The sequence below is a fragment of the Equus quagga genome, chromosome 2, assembly GCF_021613505.1.
Source record: "Equus quagga isolate Etosha38 chromosome 2, UCLA_HA_Equagga_1.0, whole genome shotgun sequence".
In the NCBI taxonomy this organism is placed as follows: domain Eukaryota; kingdom Metazoa; phylum Chordata; class Mammalia; order Perissodactyla; family Equidae; genus Equus; species Equus quagga.
Genome location: NC_060268.1, coordinates 62,302,710 through 62,314,885, shown reverse-complemented (window position 1 = coordinate 62,314,885; position 12,176 = coordinate 62,302,710). Strand labels below are relative to the sequence as shown.

General features: G+C 36.1%; 1 protein-coding gene across 2 annotated transcripts in view; it reads right to left on the bottom strand.

The window, feature by feature from the left end:
- Positions 1 to 12,176, bottom strand: part of LOC124235817 (D-glucuronyl C5-epimerase) — a 130,701-nt gene that overhangs the window by 66,093 nt on the left and 52,432 nt on the right. The window contains exon 2 of one of the 2 annotated variants that reach the window (XM_046654287.1): positions 3,515 to 3,605. The exons of the other annotated variant lie outside the window; for it this stretch is intronic. The gene's annotated coding sequence lies outside the window, so the exon portion shown is untranslated. The remainder of the gene's footprint in view (positions 1 to 3,514; positions 3,606 to 12,176) is intronic. 2 annotated transcript variants of the gene reach the window in all.

Sequence of the window (12,176 nt, the reverse complement as noted above, 5' to 3'; positions counted from 1 at the left end):
AAATCACCATCAGAACATCAGAGAAATAATTGCTGCAGGCAAGATCCACCAATAATTGCTAAAATTAGTGGCCAAAACTTTAAGGAGAAACAGGAAATTTATGTAACCTCAAAGCATTTTTCCCAAAATATTTATTAATTAAGGGAAAAATCGTAACTTTACAGTGGAGAAATCTGGCAGACACCACTATAATCAAGTGATCAAGGTTAATAACATCATCAGTAATGAGACATACTGACATCACGTAACCCCTGATATCATACAGTGAGAAGGACACACCACTTCTCTGGTATTCTTTCCTAAAATCTGTAGGTTCAATCTAACTATCAGAAAACATCACAGAAAATCAAATTGACTGACATTCTGCAAAATACCAGATCAGTAGTCTTCCAAAGTGTGAAGGTAATGAAAGACAAAGAAAGACTGAGAAACTGTCAGAGATTGGAGGAAATGGAGGAAATACGCCAAACAATGTAATGTGGGATCCTGGAAAAAGGATGTTAGTGGAAAAGTTGGTGAAATTCTAATAAAGTCTGTAGTTGAGTAGTCAATGTTGATTCTTTAGTCTGATCACAGTACCAAGGTTATATAAGATGTTAACGTTAGGGGAAGCTGAATGAACACAAAACTCTGTACTATCTTTAGAACTTACTTGTACATCTAAAATTATTTCAAAATAAAAAGTTCCTTAAAAAAAAGAGAGAAAAAAAGCTTTTGTTTCTCTCTTTTAAATCTAAGTATCCCCTTCCTGATAGCCAATTCTCTGAATAAAATTCTCCCCCCACCCAAAGTTATTTGGTAGAAAATAAAATGACTGTGTATAAAAAAACAACTTTAAAAAATATATCACAAAGTTTTTTAAAGAAAATCCTAGAGTGGTCAATTAAAGCAAGATTTTTTCACATTATCTCCTTTGCAAATAAACATTGGAGGTTCATTTCCAAACTAGTTTCTGTACCGCCCTAAAGGCTACTCAGTGATATTGATCAGGGTCTACAAAATTAAAAAGTTGACTGCTATAGACTGAATGCTTTCCAAAATTCATGTTGAAATCCTAACCCACAATATGATGGTATTTGAAGGTGGGGCCTTAGGAAGGTGATCAGGGCTCATGCCTTCATGAATAGGATTAGTGCCCTTTTTATAAGAGAGACATCAGAGAGCTCCCCTGCCCCTTCTGCCATGTGAGGACACAGTGAAAAAGCAGGAAGTGGGTCCTCACTAGACACCAAATCTGCTGGCACCTCAATCTTGAACTTCTTAGCCTCCAGAACTGTGAAAAATGAATTTCTATTGTTTATAAGCTACCCAGTTTACATTATTCTGTTATAGCAGCCCAAATGGACTAAGACATTGACATCCTAGTTACATTGTCAGTATGAATACCTTCAAAGACATGAACAGAAAAAACTCCAAAACAAGTCCATGCAAGCCCTTCCTTAACCAGCTATATATACTACTCTAAAAGACAAGTAGCATATTTAATTTAAAGAAGAAATTCTGCCCCTGTCTTCAACACACACATTTAATTTCAATGACACTGTCAAACTGGCAATGACTCAGTATTTGATTTTTAAAGTGAAATATTTTATGAGGACCTAGAAAAGTCTAACTAATCTAAGTTTGTATGGAAGAAAAATATCAAATTGAAAACATTTCTATAAGTTTATTTCTCCTTTTACTTTTAAGGACCACACTGAAACATAAGTCAGGGAAGATTAATTTTAAGAAGATCTCTCAAGATATGATTTCAATAGAAGTAAAAAGCTTTAGCAGTACCTTTCTATATCATCCACCATTTAAAAGGGAATTCTTACTCATAAGTCTCAGTCTATGAATCAGATAGATACTTTCCAAACCCAACTCAGTTTAGACCGCAACTAAACTTACTACGGTGGGCTCATTCACATATTCAAGCTATCAAGATTTCCATCAATTCTTCTGCAGCTTAATTTTATTCATCTTTCATAATTCAAATATCTAACACTCTACTTCTAAATCTATACTGATTTAAATGCATGATAGAATAAAATGATGCAAAGTACATTCTTACAGATAAATTTCCAGATTTCCCCCTTTAAAAAGTAATTTTAAAAAGTCAAACTTGTTTTATAAGAACACAAGCAAAGATACCTCATACAAGTCTATTAGGAAACCAAATATCTCAAGTTACACATGACATAAAAGAGGCTGTTTTTCAAATCAAATAGTTCTTAAGAGATGAAGATTTCAGAAACTTATTTTGTTAAAACTACCAAAAAATTTTTTTTCCAGATTTTGGTTTCCAAAACAGAGAAATTCCTTTATTTGATATTCCTTGGAAATTCTAATTTATATGTCATGCTTTAAAAATACGCTTTCTTCAGCCAAGAGATTCCTAAGAAGCCTAGCAAACATTTTATAGGCTTTCTAGGCTTAATTTCTCCTTCTATCTTATGTTTTTTAAACATTCGTAATTTTAGGAATCACAAATAGGTATGAGTGATTCAGTATAAAATTCATAAAGAAACATAATTTCAACTTTAACCACTAAACATAGTTTTATATCACAACGTTTTCATTTAAAACTTCATATACTCTAAACCATTCATATTACTAGGACAGATATTAAAAACACATTTATCATTACTCTCAAAATATTTCTACTTCTGTTTAAACTTACCAGGAAAGGCAAAATATAATTAAATACATTTGTGTGAATATTTTTTTAGAGTAGTAACAAGCTTGACAAGTATCATACAAACTTTAATTTTTGAAAATCTAAGCAAAATAAAGACTTCTACTTAGAAATAAACACTTTGTATTTAACTGCTCACAGAACTGTCTTATTTTTAAAATCAATCATTTCAGAAAGCTAATACCTCTTCCTAAGAAATAATACAGACTCTTTACTTCAAGATGTTTGGCCTAGGGTAGGAGCACACACACTAACACGCATATGCGAAACCTCTAATCAGTTTTCACACATGACAACACTTAATAACAACTAAAATCAGTTAGCTATCACTTCACATGTTATAATTATACAGCATAGTAAGACACCCTGATTTGGTCTTCTAGGCCAAGGGTCAGCATGCTTTTCTTAAAGGGCCAGATTTTAGACTTGCAGGCCATACGGAAGCTGCTGCAACTAATGAACTTTGCCACTATAGTGGTAAGAGAGCCAGAGACAATACGTAATGAATGGGTGTGAATATGTTCCAATCAAACTTTATTTACCAAAACAGGTGACCGGCCTGTGAGCCTTGGTTTATTGACTCCTGCACTAGGCAAACAAATTTGATTATCAATACATAACACCTTCAGCAAACATATAATCACATGTCCCCCTCATATCTGGAAGTTGTTACATGGAACATTAGCTATTCAAATAGCAAAGGAAGCATGAAAATATTTCCTGAGGTCAGAATCTCAGGTAGACTGAAAAATTAAAATGTGTTAATAAAGCACACATTAAAATTAAGTTTAAAAATGTATAATAAGGGTATAATTAAATTTTATTAAACAGTCTTACCTTAATCAAATGAAAGAATCTAAACTCTAGTACATGTCTGGTTTCAAACTCAAAATATATTTGATCAAAACTTCAGTTTCTTGTCAAACTCCTGGAGAAACAAAATTAAAAACCTTTAAGTCTGGTTCTAGCACTGGATAAAATGAGGTAATCACACTCCAACCCGTCTCTCTGAGTCAATGTAGCTACAAGACTTGGATGGAATCCATTAAGCAGCTATCTGAGGACCATGAAAAGCAAACTGTAGCAAGCAGATTGGGTAAGAAGACCAGAATTTGAAGTATCACTGAAAGAGCATTTCGTTTCTGACTGGGATCCTCCAGCCTGAACTTAATACAGCCCCAAACCCAGAAGAGGGCATTGGCACAGAGAACTCCTCCAGAGAAGCCCTCTAGTGCTGACTCTAAGAGGGGAACGAATCTCCTAACACTCACAACAAAGTGTGGAAATCCTTCCCCAGCTTCCCTCCGTGGCCCCCCGTCCTCTCAAGCTTAGCCTCCTGTGGCAGGTATGGCAATGGAGGCCATCTGGACCCTAAAACTCTGAGGGAGGGGAACATCTTCCTCTCTGATCCAAAGAGCTGTGGTCCCAAGAGGATGTGGTGAATCCCTGCTGCTTTTTTCTCTCTCCCTCTTTTTTCTCAAGTTGTCCTGCCACTTGGCCCTGAATATGGGCACAGTTGTAAGGAGTGCACATTAGAGAGGGATAAACTAAACCCCATCTTTCTGACTGGAGAATGGAAAAGGGTAGTCCCAGGGAATCCGAAATTACTGGGAGATCCCAGAGAGGGAGGAGCTGGAGAAAGCAATGCTTCAAAGTTGTTTACAATGCCTTGGCTCACCTGCAAGCAGCACATGTGTGGGTCTGGTCCAAATAAGCATACACAGACTCTCAGACTTAAACTATGGGACAGACCCCACCTCACTCCAGACTGGTCAACGGGTGGTGCATATGTGGGACAGAACCAAAGAGCAGGCAAAGACTCTGAGAAGTGAACTGATGTTGTAACCACAACCCACAGCAACTTGCAGTCTGAACCTAACTGAATTGATTGCCTACTAAAACAAATATATCAACATTCTGTGTAGGATTTAAACAAGTCTCATAATACTCAAAATGTTCAGGATATTACTTGGCATATGAGGAACCAGGAAAATCTCAACTTACATGGGAAAAGATGCCTACATCAAAAAAGCAGAGATGCTGGAATTATCTGAGGCAGATATTAAAGATATTAAAGCAACTATCATAGAATGCTTCACCAAGTAAGAACAAACATTCTTGAAACAAATGGAAAACAGAAAGGCTTAGTAAAGAGATAGAAGATATAAAAAAAGAACTAAATGCAAATCTTAGAAGTAGAAAAATACCAATAATCAAAATTAAAAACTCACTAGAGGAGCTCAATAGTAGAATGGAGATGAAAAAAGAAAAAGTCAGTGAACTTAATATAGACGAATAGAAATTATCCAATGTGAACAAAAGAGAGAAAAAGATGGGGAAAAAAAGAAGAGTGCCTCAGGTCAACATTTGTGACTCTAGAATCCCAGCAAGAGAAAAGAGATCAGTGTAATAAAAATATTTTAAGAAAACATTTTCCAAATTTGATGAAAGATATAAACACACAGATTCAAGAAGCTCAGCAAACATGCAAACAAAATAAATACAAAGAAATCTATGACCAGACACACACTAATAAAATTTTAGAAAACTGAAGATAAAAATATCTCGAAAGGAACCAGAAAAATTTAGCATTACTTATAGGGGGAAAAGTGTTCAAATGACTGTGAATTTCTCTTCAGAAAACAAGCAGGCCAGAAGGAAGTGGAACATTTTTAAAGTACTGAAAGAAAAGAAACTTCAACCCAGAATTCTACATCCAGCAAAAATATTCTTTGGAGATGAAAGTGAAATAAAGATATTCTTAGATGAAGGAAAACTAAGAGAAGTTGACAGCAGAAGTGCTTTGAAAAAAGTTGCTAAAGGAAATTCTTCCAACAGATGATACATGACACCATAAGGAAACTTTGAAACACAGGAATGAAAGAAAAGCAACCTAATTGTTAAATATATGAGTAAATATAATAGACTATTCTTACCTTCTTAAGTTCTTTAAAATATGTTTGAGACTTGAAAGCAAAAAGTATAAACGTCTGATGGAGCTTTCAATGTATATATTGCAATATGTACATAATACAAATAATATATAACACAACTACAGCATAAAGGAGGGGAGTGAAAAGTTTGTATGGTAGCACAGTTTCTACGTGCCACTTGAAGTAGTAAAATATTGATTCCAAGTAGACTGTGAAAAGTTAAGTATACTGTAATCTCTAGAGCAACCACTAAAAAAAAGCTATACAAAGATATAGTTAAAAACACAATCAATAAAATTATAAAGGAATACCTAAACAAAAAACAAAAAAAACTTTCAGTAATTCAAAAGAAGACAGGAAGGGGAAAACACAGAAACAAAAAACAGAGGCAACAAATGGGGGTAAAAAGGAAGAAAATGGTAGACACAAATCTAAATATATCAATAATTATATTAAATGTAAAAGATTTAAACATAACAACTAAAAGAAAGTCAGAAAAGAATAGTAGAAAGAAACATTCTTTAAATATAACACTACTGGTAAATGAGGCCATTGCTGAAAGGGACCATGAGCCAAGGAAAGCGAACAGCTCTAGAAGGCGGAAAGAACACGGAAACAAATTCTCCTCTGGAGGCTCCAGAAAGAATGCAGTCCTGCTGACAACCGGAATTTAGTCCGCTGAAACGGGCTGCAAACTTCTGACCTCCAGAACTGTAAGATAATAAATTTCTACTATTTAAGCCACTGTTCGTGGTAATTTGTTACAGCAGCAATAGAAAACTAATAACAATGAATCATAAAACAAATCTTTACAAACTTAAAAGAACTGAAATCACACAAAGGATGTTATCTGACCATAATAAAATCAGACTAGATATCAATAACAGAATAACAGGACCATCTCCAAACACTAGGACATTTTAAAACACACTGATAAGTAATCCATGGGTCAAAGAGGAAGTCTCAAGGAGAAACAAAATATTCTGAACTGAAGAAAAGTAAGACAACATATCAAAAGTTGTGGGATGCAGCTAAGCAGTACTCAGAGATGTTACAGCATTAAATGCTTATATTAGAAAAAAGAAAAGTCTAAAATTAGTAATCTAAGCGTTCATCTTAAGAGACTAGAACAAGAATAGTAAATTAAAAAGTAAAAGGAACGAAATAAAGAGGAGAAATCAATGAAACCGAAAGGAACAAAAAGTCAAAGAAGATATAAGTAAATATAAAGACATACTTTGTTCAGACTGGAAAACTCAAAATAGTAAAGATGTCAATCTCTCCCAAACTGGTCTATAGATTTAATGAGATTCCAATCAAACTCCCAGGATTTCTTGTAGTTATAGACAAGTCAATTCTAAAATTAATATGGAAAGGCAAAGGAACTAAAGTAGCCAGAACTATTAAAAACAAATTTAAAAAAAGAAGAAAGTTGGAGGAACCACACTATTCAATTTTAAGGCTTTAAGCTATAGTTACCAAGACAGTATGATGTTGGCGAAGGGACAGATACACTGATCAATGGAACAGAATAGAGTGTCTACAAACAGCTCCATACAAACATGGCCAACTGATTTTTGACCAAGGTGCAAAGACAATACAATGAAAAAAGGACAGTCTTTTTGAAAAATGGTGTTGGAACAAGTGAGCATCCACATGCAATGAAAAAAACGAACTTTGACCTAAACCTCTCCCTTCATATAAAAATTAACTCAAAATGGATCATAAACCCAAATGTAAGGTATAAAACTATAAAACTTTTGCAAAAAAAGGGACAAAATCTTTGTCACCTAGGGCTAGGAAAAGAGTTCTTAAATATGACACCAAAATATATATAACCCATTAAGTGAAAAGTGATAAATTGGACTTCATCAAAATTAAAACTTTTGTTCTAGAAAGATATCTAAGATAATATAAAGACAAGCTACAGAAAATTACACATCTAACAAAAGGACCTGTATCCAGAATATATAAAGAACTCTCAAAACTCAGCATGAAAACAATCCAATTTAAATATAAGCAAAAGCACACCTACTAGAATGGCTAAAATCCAAAAAACCTGGCAATACAAAATGCTGCCAGAGATGTGGAGCAAGACAAACTCTCACTCATTGCTAGTGGGAATGGAAAACGGCAAAGTAACTTTGAAAAACAGTTTGGCAGTTTCTTATAAAGTTAAATTTACACTTCTCATACAACTCAGCAAATGAACTCCTAGATATTTACTCAAGTGAACAGAAAATTCATATTCACACAAAAATCTGTACATGATTGTTTAATAGAAGCTTTATTCATAATCACCAAAAACTGGAAGGAACCAAGATGTCCTTCAACAGGTTGCTAAAAAAAATGATTGAAGAAAAGAAGCGGACAGTCTCCATTCAGAGAACTGCAAAATGGTGTGGAAGGCAGCAAGCTTTTATAGGATTAAGAATAAAGAACAAGGAAGAGAAAAACAGAAAATATCTGATTGGCTAGGGCCACATAGTCGACCATGTTTGGGGTGAGAAAGCCCAGAGCTGGCTTGGTGTCTGGGGGTTGGAATGACTAGATATACTGATTTCTGGTCAAGTGGAGTATTTATAGGGATACAATAAGTTTTGGTTTACTGACAGGGCCCCCCAGGCAGGAGCAGCTTCATCTTGGCCGACAAAGTTATTTCAACAAGGTGAATGGAAAAACCAATTGTGGTACACCCATGCAACAGAATATTCTGCAGGAATAAAAAGGAATGGACTATTTGATTCATGCAATGACATGGATAAATCTTAAATGCACTTTGCTAAGTGAAAGAAGTCAGATCCAAAAAGCTACAGATTATAAGACTGCATTCAGATGACACACTGGAAAAGGCAAAACTATATGAAAAGAAAAGAGATTAGCAGTTGTCAGGGATTGGGGGATACAGGAATGGCTGACTACAAAGCAAAAGCACAGGTGCGATATTGTGATTTATAAGAAACACATGTATTTGGTCATCTAGACGACCAAAGTTATTTCTCATATATATTTGGTCTTTGTCCTAGGTTTCCTGGCTCACAGCACCCAAAACCACCGGAATTTCCTGAGTGATAAGAGCTTGGGAGCATCCTTTGTTATAATATTTGGTCCCCTGTCCTCAGTTCCTGTAACTGCTTCAGAGCCTTAAAAGTCAAATAAATGACTGCCTTGTTATTCATAACAAGCCCCTTTCCACCACAACTGGGTTTACGTTAATGAAGTGACTTTTGGGAAGCACCTAAGGACGGGGGCTGGTTGCCAGGAGAACCAACCATGTGATTAGAGGGTTGAATCAATCCACAACGGCCAATGATTTAATCAAGCAAGGCTACAAAATTAAAGCCTCCATAAGAACCCCACAGGAGGGGTTTCAGAGAGCTTCCAGGTTGGTGAGCCACGGAGATTTGGGGAGAGTGGCATGCTCAGAGAAGGCATGGAAGCCCCACACTCTCTTCCCATACTTTGCCCTATGCATCTCTTCCATCAGCCTGTTCCTGAGTTGTATCCTTTTATAAAAACCAGTAACCTAGTAAGTAAAATGTTTCTCTGAGTTCTATGAGCCACAACAGCAAATTAGTCTAACCCAAGGAGGGGGTTGTTGGAACCTCTGATCCACAGCTGGTGGGTCAGAAGCACAGATGACAACTTGGGCTCTCAAATGGTGTGTGAAGTGGGGAGGCCGGGGGCAGGAGGAGGGGACATGGGGGGCAGTCTTACAGGACTGAGCCCTTAACCTGATGCTATCTCTGGGTAGGCAGTCTCAGAATTGAGTTGAATTGTAGGACACCCAGATGGTGTCCAAGAAGTGCTTATTGATGTGGGGAACTAGGGAACTTCTCCCACTGCTCACAGACAAATATGCTCACTGTAATTGGGTCCAGAACCTTTTAACAGGAGAATTTTTAGAGTGATGAAATTGTCTATATGGTACTGGGGTAGTGGATAATGATCCTGTGCATTTGTCAAAATCCAGAGAACTGTTCATCACAAGAAGTAAATTTTGTATGCAAATTTAAATGTATGCAAATTTTAAAAATCAACTAAGATGCTGAGGAAATTTCAAGACAGAATGCAGTCTGTGACAAATGAATCTGACTGTATTACAAATGAATGGCATAACCCCACTGGAGGGAGTAGGGGGAAAATGAGCTGGTCTAAGTAACTTTGGAAAACAGTGTTTTGAATGGAAACCTTAAGGCTAAATACAAAAGGACCTGTACATAAACACTGTACTCTAGTTGGTAAATTTATTTCTCATGGGGGTACTGGTTATCAACTCTGAACTTGCTTTACAGACATTGGTATGAACTTAACACACATACTGCTTAATATATAATACAGATGAATAAATACAGAAACAATTACAGATATGTATAGATACATGGATTAGTATACAGATAGATAATTCCTAGCTCTGACCTCTAAGAGTGCCTAGAAACAGTGACACTCCAATAGCAAGGAGTACACCCAGTACCCAAACATTGATCTCTAAACACAATTCTCCAATACAAGAAACCAGAGTTCAGAGAAATGACTGATTCTCGGAGTAGAGTGGAGAAAATACAAGATGAGCCTGGAGCCTCTTGTAGTGCCAGAAATCAAAGACACACTCAAAAAAGAAAAGGACGGGGACATGTCAAAGGGACACAGGGGTCAACATTGGAATAACTTTAGCAACAAAATAAATAACATAGTACTGGATTATAAGCCAAGGTAGAAAAGAAGTATTGATATAAATGAATGAATGCACAAATGGAAGAGAAAGGACAAACTTCCTCACAGAAGAATTCCTAACAGTGTATGTAGATACATCCCCATCCGTAAAATGAAGCTTAATAACCCTACCCTCTTGAGTGTAGGCTGGAATTAGTGACTCATTTGCAAAGAACAGACGATGGAAAGACAAAAATAATAAGTTTACAGTAGACAAACCTAGCAAACACTATCTTAACCAAGTGATGTTGTTATGTACTCCTTGATATGATGTGATGAGAAGGGCATTTCACTTCATTATCACCTCTGATATACTTCCCTAAAACCCTGAACTTCAGTCTAATCATAAGAAAGACACAAGGAAAACCCAAACTGGGGGACGTTCTACAAAATATCTGACTAGTACTAGTACTCAAAACTATCAAGGTCATGAAAAACAAGGAAAGACTGAGAAACTGCCACACACCACTGGAGACTAAGGAGACATGACACATGCAGTGCGGAATCCTGAATTAGATCCTAGAATAGAAAAATGAGACTAGTGGAAAATCTGGCAAAATTCGAGCTTAAATTTGGATTTTGGTTAATGTAGGGTATCAATGTTGGTTTCCTGGTTTTGACAAATGTACTTGGTTTTGATTTTGTAAGATGTTATCATGGAAAGCTGAGTAAGGAATATAGAAGAACTCTCTGTATTATCTTTGCAACTTTTCTATAAGTCTAAAATTTTAAAAAATGGACAAAAGATTTGAACAGACCCTTCACCAAACAGGATATTTGTATAGCAAAAAAGCACATGACAAGATGTTCAACATCATTAGCTATTAAGAAAATGCAAAATAAAACCATCACCAGGGGCCAGCCCCGTGGCCGAGTGGTCAAGTTCACACACTCCACTTTGGCGGCCCAGGGTTTTGCCAGTTCGGATCCGGGGCATGGACATGGCACTGCTCATCGGGCCATGCTGAGGCGGCATCCCACATGCCACAACTAGAAGGACCCACAACTAACAATATACAACTATGTATTGAGAGCTTTGGGGAGAAAAAGGAAAAATAAAAAACCTTTTAAAAAACCATTATTAGATATTCCAAACCTATTAGAATGCTAAAACTACCAAGATTGCCCATACCAAGTGCTGACAAGTCAGCAGAACAACTAGAACTATCATACATTGCTGATGGGAACACAAAGTGGCACAGCCACTTCAGAAAGCAGTTTGGCAATTTCTTAGTAAGTTAAGTTACATACTTCCTATATGCTGCAGCAATCCCACTACTATATATCCACCCAAGAGAAATGAAAACTCACATTCACACAAAAGCCTGGAGAGGAATGTCTGTAACATCTCTATTCAAAATAGCTAAAAACTTGAAACAACCCAAAGTTCTTCAATGAATGAATGGATAAACAAACTGCAGTACATTCACACAACCAAATATTACTCAGCAATAAAAAGGAATGGAATACTGATATACAAAACAACTTAGATGAATCCTAAGGCACTACGCTGAGTAAATGCATGTGTAACCATCCCAAATCGCTATATGATTCCATTTAATGGCCATTTTTGCAAAGACAAACTAAAACGACAGAGTGGTTCCCAGGGGTTACCAGTGCAGGGGGGAGGGGAACAACTACAAACGGTTAGTGGGAGGGAGTTTTGTTTTATGAACTAATAATGATCTGTCTGAGTACTGACTGTGATGATGGTTACATGAATCTACACACATGTTAAACCCCATCAACTCTACACAGAGAAAGTCAATTTTATTGCATGTTCATGTTTTAAAAATTTCTGAAAAACAAAAAACCTTTAAATCATCGAAGTTTTTCCAGGATATTTAGTTTGG